Here is a 9,607-nt window from a genome sequence, read left to right as displayed (position 1 = left end):
CAAGCTGTTACGTTTTGATTCTACATGACTATACTGCAGAGTCCACTCCAAGCTGTTACGTTTTGATTCTGAATGACTATACTGCAGACTCCACTCCAAGCTGTTACGTTTTGATTCTGAATGACTATACTGCAGACTCCACTCCAAGCTGTTACGTTTTGATTCTGAATGACTATACTGCAGACTCCACTCCAAGCTGTTACGTTTTGATTCTGAATGACTATACTGCAGACACCACTCCAAGCTGTTACGTTTTGATTCTGAATGACAATACTGCAGACTCCACTCCAAGCTGTTACGTTTTGATTCTGCATGACTATACTGCAGACTCCACTCCAAGCTGTTACGTTTTGATACTGCATGACTATACTGCAGACACCACTCCAAGCTGTTACGTTTTGATTCTGCATGACTATACTGCAGACACCACTCCAAGCTGTTACGTTTTGATTCTGCATGACTATACTGCAGACACCACTCCAAGCTGTTACGTTTTGATTCTGCATGACTTTACTGCAGACACCACTCCAAGCTGTTACGTTTTGATTCTGCATGACTATACTGCAGACACCACTCCAAGCTGTTACGTTTTGATTCTGCATGACTTTACTGCAGACACCACTCCAAGCTGTTACGTTTTGATTCTGCATGACTATACTGCAGACACCACTCCAAGCTGTTATGTTTTGATTCTGCATGACTATACTGCAGACACCACTCCAAGCTGTTACGTTTTGAGTCTGCATGACTATACTGCAGACACCACTCCAAGCTGTTACGTTTTGATACACTCATGACTATACTGCAGACACCACTCCAAGCTGTTACGTTTTGATTCTGCATGACTATACTGCAGACACCACTCCAAGCTGTTACGTTTTGATTCTGCATGACTATACTGCAGACACCACTCCAAGCTGTTACGTTTTGATTCTGCATGACTATACTGCAGACACCACTCCAAGCTGTTACGTTTTGATTCTGCATGACTATACTGCAGACACCACTCCAAGCTGTTACGTTTTGATTCTGCATGACTATACTGCAGACACCACTCCAAGCTGTTACGTTTTGATACACTCATGACTATACTGCAGACACCACTCCAAGCTGTTACGTTTTGATTCTGCATGACTATACTGCAGACACCACTCCAAGCTGTTACGTTTTGATACACTCATGACTATACTGCAGACACCACTCCAAGCTGTTACGTTTTGAGTCTGCATGACTATTCACCTTTATATAGCCACGCCCACTTGACCCATTGTGTCACGACTTCCTGTTCAAAACGCTGGCTGTTTTACCTGCTCAAACTACTGTACTCATATGTAGAAGTGCTAACCGGCAGTTGATGTTCCGTGATCTGTGTTTACATTTCTCCTCACAAAAAGTTATTTTGATTTTTCCATGTCAAAATAATGCAGAAAAATGCTCTATGAACACACACCCCAAGAGAGTTTTAGAGTTGCAGCAGGTAATCTTTGGTCCATGAATCAAGTACAATATTGGTGAAAATCATACTGTACTCGCATACAGTACATAGTATGAACATACATCCTTTGAATCACAGTTTAAATTGCAGTTGCAATATTCTGTGAAATAATCTTAATTTACAAGAAACTGCACCCCAACAATCCAGCACAGAGCCCTCAGCAGCATCCTTCACCGTAGTGAAAGGGCTACAGTATTGTTGTCGTTGCTCCAGCTCTCGTTAGTGGTTGTTGTCACAGGAGGCTGCTAATTATAACAATGTGATACGTAATTATGCCAACATTGTTTTCTCTTTTGCTTTGGATCGTGGTGTTTTGTGTCAACACCATGACCAGTTCACAGCTGTTCACACACGTACGCATGCACACACACACACACACACACACACACACACACACACACACACACACACACGCCAAATACTGCTGGCGCAGATTCATGAATAACACATGCCTTCTGTGTATTATGATAACCATACAGTTTCTATTATTTCTTATTAGACAAACACAGAAAACTGTTGACAGCTACTAATGCTGAACCATGGCTATTGTGTGTGATAAATAAACATACAATCAACAATTATTCTGCAATCATTAAACACACACACACACACACACACACTAGGCTGAGAAGTACTTGTAAATATATATATATAAATATATGCAAATATTGCTGGCAGGCAAAGTTACACCACAACAAGGCAGCAATAGTATATTGCTATAAACTACAGAAACTGTTCATATTGAATGTGTTCTGTATTAGTCTCCACAGTTAAATACAATATCACATGAGGGGGACTGAATACGTGAATCACAGCCATGCTGATATCCAGTGCAACAGCGCCGCCTCAGTCCCAGGGCGTGACCTCTGGTGCTCGGTAGCAGCCTGCCCGGTGCCTCAGTCCCAGGGCGTGACCTCTGGTGCTCGGTAGCAGCCTGCCCGGTGCCTCAGTCCCAGGGCGTGACCTCTGGTGATCGGTAGCAGCCTGCCCGGTGCTTCAGTCCCAGGGCGTGACCTCTGGTGCTCGGTAGCAGCCTGTCCGGTGCTTCAGTCCCAGGGTGCGACCTCCGGTGCTCGGTAGCAGCCTGCCCGGTGCTTCAGTCCCAGGGTGCGACCTCCGGTGCTCGGTAGCAGCCTGCCCGGTGCCTCAGTCCCAGGGCGTGACCTCCGGTGCTTGGTAACAGCCTGCCCGGTGCTTCAGTCCCAGGGCGTGACCTCCGGTGCTTGGTAACAGCCTGCCCGGTGCTTCAGTCCCAGGGCGTGACCTCCGGTGCTCGGTAGCAGCCTGCCCGGTGCTTCAGTCCCAGGGCGTGACCTCCGGTGCTCGGTAGCAGCCTGCCCGGTGCTTCAGTCCCAGGGCGTGACCTCTGGTGCTTGGTAACAGCCTGCCCGGTGCTTCAGTCCCAGGGCGTGACCTCTGGTGCTTGGTAACAGCCTGCCCGGTGCCTCAGTCCCAGGGCGTGACCTCTGGTGCTTGGTAACAGCCTGCCCGGTGCTTCAGTCCCAGGGCGTGACCTCCGGTGCTTGGTAACAGCCTGCCCGGTGCTTCAGTCCCAGGGCGTGACCTCCGGTGCTCGGTAGCAGCCTGCCCGGTGCTTCAGTCCCAGGGCGTGACCTCCGGTGCTCGGTAGCAGCCTGCCCGGTGCTTCAGTCCCAGGGCGTGACCTCCGGTGCTTGGTAACAGCCTGCCCGGTGCTTCAGTCCCAGGGCGTGACCTCTGGTGCTTGGTAACAGCCTGCCCGGTGCTTCAGTCCCAGGGCGTGACCTCCGGTGCTCGGTAGCAGCCTGCCCGGTGCTTCAGTCCCAGGGCGTGACCTCCGGTGCTCGGTAGCAGCCTGCCCGGTGCTTCAGTCCCAGGGCGTGACCTCCGGTGCTCGGTAGCAGGCTGCCCAGTGCTTCAGTCCCAGGGCGCGACCTCCGGTGCTCGGTAGCAGGCTGTCCGGTGCTTCAGTCCCAGGGCGTGACCCTGGCAGGTGTAGCCTGCATGACGCGCAAGGGTCACGTTAACATGCGACACACGGGGTGTGTGACAAATCGACGCAGTGTCAGTGAGAAGGGGCTCACAGGACAATCAAATTCAGAAGAGCTCGCCTCGGGAAAAGCCTGATCCCGGCAGCCATAGCTGCTCTGAACAGCAGGCCCCGCTGATGTGTTGTCTGTCTTGCCACATTGTTATTGTCTCTGTTGATGTCATGTATGTTGCTGTTTTTGTTATGTCCTCTCTGCACACTGGCATAAGAATTTTTTCCTTGTAATGTACAGGACAGTGAAAATGAATTTCCCTTCCGGGACAAATAAAAATAAGTCTAAGTCTAAGTCTGGTCCGGCGCACCAACCCAAAGTGCCCCTATTTGATGAGCAGGGAAAAGGAGGAATTAAAACCCAGTTAGCAATAAGATGTGAGTATCACAGCATCAGTCCACCCGTCCCTGATACAACACACGTCTATTAGGTTGAAAATGTGCTGGTTACAGCCGGATGAGTCCAACTTCAACGAAAGTGCCACCGAAACACACAGTTTCAGCCCCCCACCCCCCCCCCCCCTCACACACACACACACACACACACACACACACACACTCACACTCACACACACACACACACCCACACTCACACTCACACTCACACACTCACACACACACACACACACACTCACACTCACACACACACACACACACACACACACACACACACACAGTCAATCCAACCTTGACCTTTGCTGAACTGGCACAGTGCTGTTAAGTCACGTAAGCCTGTGGGGACCGGAGACATAACGTTACTTGACCCAGCCGCAACCCTCCTCCTCCTCCTCCTCCTCCTCCTGTATCTGTTCCCTCTCTCTCATCTCTCTCCTTCCATCCATCTATCCACCCCTACCTATTTCTCTCTCTCTCTCTCTCTCTCTCTCTCTCTCTCTCCTCCCGACATCTGGTATGAGTCTTCACCTCTCTCGGCCGGCCAGCCTCCTCCCTCTGCACTGTCTCCACTCTTTATCCTTACATTTAAAGGATTCTTTTATGGCATGCCTGCTTTTTTCCCATAGTGAAAGAGGGGAAGGTGAGAGGAAGGACGGGAAGAAGAGTGACAGGGATGGCGTGCGACAAAGGTCGCGGTGGGGATTTACAACTTTCAACTCTTTCCTCTCTCCTCTCGCGCCTCCTCTTCCTGCCTCTCTGTCACAGTGCTGTCCTCTCTGTCACAGTGCTGTCCTCTGTCACAGTGCTGTCCTCTCTGTCACAGTGCTGTCCTCTCTGTCACAGTGCTGTCCTCTCTGTCACAGTGCTGTCCTCTGTCACAGTGCTGTCCTCTGTCACAGTGCTGTCCTCTCTGTCACAGTGCTGTCCTCTCTGTCACAGTGCTGTCCTCTCTGTCACAGTGCTGTCCTCTGTCACAGTGCTGTCCTCTCTGTCACAGTGGTGTCCTCTCTGTCACAGTGCTGTCCTCTGTCACAGTGCTGTCCTCTGTCACAGTGCTGTCCTCTGTCACAGTGCTGTCCTCTCTGTCACAGTGCTGTCCTCTCTGTCACAGTGCTGTCCTCTCTGTCACAGTGCTGTCCTCTGTCACAGTGCTGTCCTCTGTCACAGTGTTGTCCTCTCTGTCACAGTGCTGTCCTCTGTCACAGTGCTGTCCTCTGTCACAGTGCTGTCCTCTCTGTCACAGTGCTGTCCTCTCTGTCACAGTGCTGTCCTCTGTCACAGTGCTGTCCTCTCTGTCACAGTGCTGTCCTCTGTCACAGTGCTGTCCTCTCTGTCACAGTGCTGTCCTCTCTGTCACAGTGCTGTCCTCTGTCACAGTGCTGTCCTCTCTGTCACAGTGCTGTCCTCTGTCACAGTGCTGTCCTCTCTGTCACAGTGCTGTCCTCTCTGTCACAGTGCTGTCCTGTGTCACAGTGCTGTCCTCTCTGTCACAGTGCTATGCTGTCCTCTGTCACAGTGATGTCCTCTCTGTCACAGTGCTGTCCTCTGTCACAGTGCTGTCCTCTCTGTCACAGTGCTGTCCTCTCTGTCACAGTGCTGTCCTCTGTCACAGTGCTGTCCTCTCTGTCACAGTGCTGTCCTCTGTCACAGTGCTGTCCTCTCTGTCACAGTGCTGTCCTCTCTGTCACAGTGCTGTCCTCTGTCACAGTGCTGTCCTCTCTGTCACAGTGCTGTCCTCTGTCACAGTGCTGTCCTCTCTGTCACAGTGCTGTCCTCTCTGTCACAGTGCTGTCCTGTGTCACAGTGCTGTCCTCTCTGTCACAGTGCTATGCTGTCCTCTGTCACAGTGATGTCCTCTCTGTCACAGTGCTGTCCTCTGTCACAGTGCTGTCCTCTCTGTCACAGTGCTGTCCTCTGTCACAGTGCTGTCCTCTCTGTCACAGTGCTGTCCTCTCTGTCACAGTGCTGTCCTCTCTGTCACAGTGCTGTCCTCTGTCACAGTGCTGTCCTCTCTGTCACAGTGCTGTCCTCTCTGTCACAGTGCTGTCCTCTCTGTCACAGTGCTGTCCTCTCTGTCACAGTGCTGTCCTCTCTGTCACAGTGCTGTCCTCTCTGTGCTGTCCTCTCTGTCACAGTGCTGTCCTCTCTGTCACAGTGCTGTCCTCTCTGTCACAGTGCTGTCCTCTCTGTGCTGTCCTCTCTGTCACAGTCCTGTCCTCTCTGTGCTGTCCTCTCTGTCACAGTGCTGTCCTCTCTGTCACAGTGCTGTCCTCTCTGTCACAGTGCTGTCCTCTCTGTCACAGTGCTGTCCTCTGTGTCACAGTGCTGTCCTCTGTCACAGTGCTGTCCTCTCTGTCACAGTGCTGTCCTCTCTGTGCTGTCCTCTCTGTCACAGTGCTGTCCTCTCTGTCACAGTGCTGTCCTCTGTCACAGTGCTGTCCTCTCTGTCACAGTGCTGTCCTCTCTGTGCTGTCCTCTCTGTCACAGTGCTGTCCTCTGTCACAGTGCTGTCCTCTCTGTGCTGTCCTCTCTGTCACAGTGCTGTCCTCTCTGTGCTGTCCTCTCTGTCACAGTGCTGTCCTCTCTGTCACAGTCCTGTCCTCTCTGTGCTGTCCTCTCTGTCACAGTGCTGTCCTCTCTGTCACAGTGCTGTCCTCTGTCACAGTGCTGTCCTCTCTGTCACAGTGCTGTCCTCTGTCACAGTGCTGTCCTCTCTGTCACAGTGCTGTCCTCTCTGTCACAGTGCTGTCCTCTGTCACAGTGCTGTCCTCTCTGTCACAGTCCTGTCCTCTCTGTGCTGTCCTCTCTGTCACAGTGCTGTCCTCTCTGTCACAGTGCTGTCCTCTCTGTCACAGTGCTGTCCTCTCTGTCACAGTGCTGTCCTCTCTGTGCTGTCCTCTCTGTCACAGTGCTGTCCTCTGTCACAGTGCTGTCCTCTCTGTCACAGTGCTGTCCTCTCTGTCACAGTGCTGTCCTCTCTGTCACAGTGCTGTCCTCTCTGTGCTGTCCTCTCTGTCACAGTGCTGTCCTCTGTCACAGTGCTGTCCTCTCTGTCACAGTGCTGTCCTCTGTCACAGTGCTGTCCTCTCTGTCACAGTGCTGTCCTCTCTGTCACAGTGCTGTCCTCTCTGTCACAGTGCTGTCCTCTCTGTGCTGTCCTCTCTGTCACAGTGCTGTCCTCTCTGTCACAGTGCTGTCCTCTCTGTGCTGTCCTCTCTGTCACAGTGCTGTCCTCTCTGTCACAGTGCTGTCCTCTCTGTCACAGTGCTGTCCTCTCTGTCACAGTGCTGTCCTCTCTGTCACAGTGCTGTCCTCTCTGTCACAGTGCTGTCCTCTCTGTCACAGTGCTGTCCTCTCTGACTGTCTCTAACTCGTTACTCACCTTGTCCTTAACCCCAATAAACTTTCATTTTGTTGGGAATTGAAACATTCTTCAGACACTTATATAGACTTTTAGACACAACTGTGAAGAAGAGGAAGATTTTATTAGGGAGAATAGATGATGATGGTTGGAGAAGAGTGGGACTAGGGTTCAGCCAGAATCGTACGTGCACACGCATGCACGCACGCACACGCACACACACACACACACACACACACGCACGCACGCACGCACGCACACACACACACACACACACACACACAATCGTACTCAGGCTCTGAACAGAACGAAAGCAATCCAGTTCCCCGTGAGCACTGGAACACCTAAATGGATTGGAAGTTGGAAACCCTCATTAATGTTTTGGTTGCACCTCTGTTACTTCCGGCCTTTTAGACACAAAATGGCTGTTGTGAAAAAGGCCCATGGTCTAAAGTTCTTCTTGCTCAATGAGTGCACTGGGCCCAGGTGCACCCAATCAGCCTAACAACCCCAAAACCAGGCTCCTGCCAGACAGGGCTCATAAAAGCTCAAATCTGATCAGATGGGGGACTCTTATGGTGTCCATGGTCAATTTAGGGCTCCTTGAAATTGAAAAGTTTGAGAACCACGTTATGTAATGAAATGTTATGTAATGAAATGTAATGTAATGTAATGTGTGACTTATAGGCACTCTGTTCGGAGAGAGTGAGAGGGCTAGGCTGAGGCAAAGGAGAGAGAGGGAGTTGTGGAGGTCTGGTGTACTGACCCCAGGGGAAGCACAGGTCACTGGTGAGGAAAGAGAAGAGAAAGAGAGAGGTTTCATTTAGTGTTGTCAGGGGAGAGACAGGTCTCCGTATGTTTCTCTGTCCAACAGGAAGACTATTAATCTGTCCAGGCAGAGGAGGGAAGAAGGGAGGAAGGGAGGGAGAGAGGGAGTGGTGGAAAAATGGGAAGGAGAGAGGACAGGAGGGAGGTGGGAGGCAAGGTTGTTAGCGTTAATGAAAACTAGATTTGAAATATTATTTTTTCCATAGCTGAAATTAAAAACAAAAACAAGGCTTTAATATATATATATATATATATATATATATATATATATATATATATATATATATATATATATATATATATATATATATATATAATATATATACTTACTAACATACTTTATTGTGTCTTTATTGTCTTCATCTGTCCTAAGTGAATATGCTGTGATATGATATTTTGTATTATTGCACAATATCTTTTCTGACCTTTTTGAATCTTGCCCCTGACAAAATACCCCATATTCCAAAAAAAGACTAAAACTAACACTGAAACTAATGAAAACTTAACTAAAACTAAGCATTTTCAATAAATAAATAAACTAAATATAGCAAAATGCAAGAGTATAATAACCTTGCTGGGAGGAGAGTGGGAGGAAGGGGAGAAGGGCAAGAGGAACAGTATGGAATGGATGCATGGAGGCAGGTATGGAGGGAGAGGGGGAATGTAGGAAAGAGCCAGGCCCCGGCTGACCGGAGTGGGGCTCGAACACCATCAATCTGCCCCCAAACTTCACCCAAAGGAACGAGTGATCACACAGGAAGGAGGAGAGGAGAAGAGAGGGAGGATGGAAGAGGGGTGGAAGGGAAGGGGGAGGGCAGGGGGAGGTGAGAGGAAATGGGATGTAAGGGGAAAGGACGTGGGAGAGGGGGAGATGAGCAGCCCATAGGCCCTTTTCACAGCAACCGTTTTGAGGTGGTAAAGCAGGAAGTACGTGTAACCAATAACATTAATGAATGAGGTCCTTGGCACTGGAATAACAGCTTTTATAACAGTTACAAAGTAACACAAGTCATGTGTGTTGAGTGACGACAGTCGCAAAGTAACACAAGTCATGTGTGTTGAGTGACGACAGTTACAAAGTAACATAAGTCATGTGTGTTGAGTGACGACAGTTACAAAGTAACACAAGTCATGTGTGTTGAGTGACGACAGTTACAAAGTAACACAAGTCATGTGTGTTGAGTGACGACAGTCAGAGCCAGATTAACACCCCCAGGGGCCCGGGGCACTGAAGCTCCCAGGGGCCCCCCTACCCATCGTCCGGATGTTTGGATGTTTTCTCGCCATATTTAGAGGAATATCTCATTTTAAATTAACATTAGTATTATACTGTTATGTCATTATTCAGTTTCTGAGATTCAGTTTCTCACTCACCCATAGGTGATTCTAGGCTTTGCAAACAGCTAGCACCAGCAGGATAAAAATATTAGTCTGACTGGGGGGTTTCTAGGACAAAGAAATTTTGTACATTTTAAAGTAAAATGCATGAATCTGATGCACTCTGAGA

Source organism: Poromitra crassiceps, assembly GCF_964638095.1.
Source record: "Poromitra crassiceps genome assembly, chromosome: 8".
Classification (NCBI taxonomy): Eukaryota; Metazoa; Chordata; class Actinopteri; order Beryciformes; family Melamphaidae; genus Poromitra; species Poromitra crassiceps.
The sequence above is the reverse complement of the archived record's forward strand: the minus strand, read 5'-3'. Positions refer to the sequence as shown.